The 1591-nt window shown below is 38.3% G+C and overlaps 1 pseudogene; it reads right to left on the bottom strand.

Moving 5' to 3' along the window:
• Positions 1–1158: 1158 nt before the first annotated feature.
• On the bottom strand, positions 1159–1314 carry LOC110147107 (large ribosomal subunit protein eL39-like; annotated as a pseudogene).
• Positions 1315–1591: the final 277 nt, after the last annotated feature.

Raw genomic sequence — 1591 nt, 5'->3', positions numbered from 1 at the left:
ATTCTCTATAAATATTCTAATATTTATATGCCTCTTTAAAAACTAGGGCCCTACTTATGAGATTCATTTTCAAAGGTTCTGCTAATTTTAATTTCAATTTTATGTTTTTGTTGTTTTTTTGCATTCCTATTGGAGACTAAACAATCTACATACAAATCTCAGTGGTATTTAAAAATAATAGCATATATTGAACTCTATGTCACTACTGTTCTAACTGTAAACATTTTCCCACTTAGTTCTCATAACAGTTCTATGAAATTAATACTGTGAAGCACAGGGAGATGAACTGACTTCTGCCAGGACACAAGAAAAAATATTGGCGCTTGGATTCACACTCAGGAAGCATGATTCCATGTTCTAATTTAAGTTTACATACTGTTTAATTCAACCACTGTTCTTTGTTTAAGAATGACATGTAAAACCTTTATTGTACGAATGGAGCATGAACAGGGAACTTTATTCCATTGTTTACGACCCTTTGAGAAAGTGGGTGGGAAAAAAATAGAGAAGCCTAACTGAGATGAAGAAAGCAAGAAAGCAAAGGATTACAGGTGGCAGGAAAAAGTGAATGACTCAGTGGTTTGGGGTTCAAGGGACACAATGAAGTGGAGAAGACTTCCTTCCACTTAGGTAGCTTAGTCTAATTATTATATATTTTGAAAAAATGTTGTAACATGGAGTCAGATGCCACTTGGGTAAAGCAGGTTGGTTCCTTCCAAATCTACTACTTTCAAAGGATTCGCCAGAACCAAAGAATTCACCTCTTCTGTCCCCCTTAATTTGTCCACACTTTATTCTCTTTTGTTTGTTTTACAAGATCATTTTGCCTTGTTTTGGAGATTAAATTACAGTGCAGTGCAGAAGTCATAAATGTAGGGTTCAATGAATTTTCACAGATGCATACATTCGTGTAACTCACTGTAAGAGACTGTTCCCATAGGTCCCTTATAAGTCTACATTTTCTTTTTTTTAAGCTTCACATATTTATTACTGAGCCTCATAGACTGCTAGTGAGGAAACAGGGAACATCAGGAGCCAAGCATTGCATCTCCCCCATAAGCTGTTCAGACAGTAGTGATGTTCTCACTGTGACTTGAGTGGTTAATATACAAGTGATCTTAACACACAGCATGTGTGCCACTTTATATAGGAGGCTTTTTATAGAGCCAGCTTGGTTTTTCTACAGTGTCTTCTCTTGGAGTTGTACCTGATTTTATTACCAGTTTTCATTCAAATCCATTGAGGAATGGGACAATTCTGCTTTTGTTTCTTGGCTTGGAATCACTTGATCTTGAAGGTCTTGTGAGAAAACATGGTGAGCGAACTCCCAAGTCTCCACTTCGTGCAAGCAGAGGTACTGTCTCTCTTATCAGGAAGCTGTATACAGCGAACAGGCCTAGAAAACAGTCTGCTGGAGCAAAAGGCGATTGGTTTACTGTCCGGTATAATAATGTCTCCTTCCAGGGCAAAGGACAGGCAGACTTGTTGCCCTTTATAAAAGATTTAGGTTCCCTAATCCTGAGGTTCCTCAGTTCCGTCATCAACCTAAGTAAGTATGTGCCCAGCACCCATCTGGGCCCCTCACTGTCCC

This window comes from Odocoileus virginianus, chromosome 13, assembly GCF_023699985.2.
Source record: "Odocoileus virginianus isolate 20LAN1187 ecotype Illinois chromosome 13, Ovbor_1.2, whole genome shotgun sequence".
In the NCBI taxonomy this organism is placed as follows: domain Eukaryota; kingdom Metazoa; phylum Chordata; class Mammalia; order Artiodactyla; family Cervidae; genus Odocoileus; species Odocoileus virginianus.
Note: the sequence above shows the minus strand (reverse complement) of the source record. Positions and strands in the feature narration are given on the sequence as shown.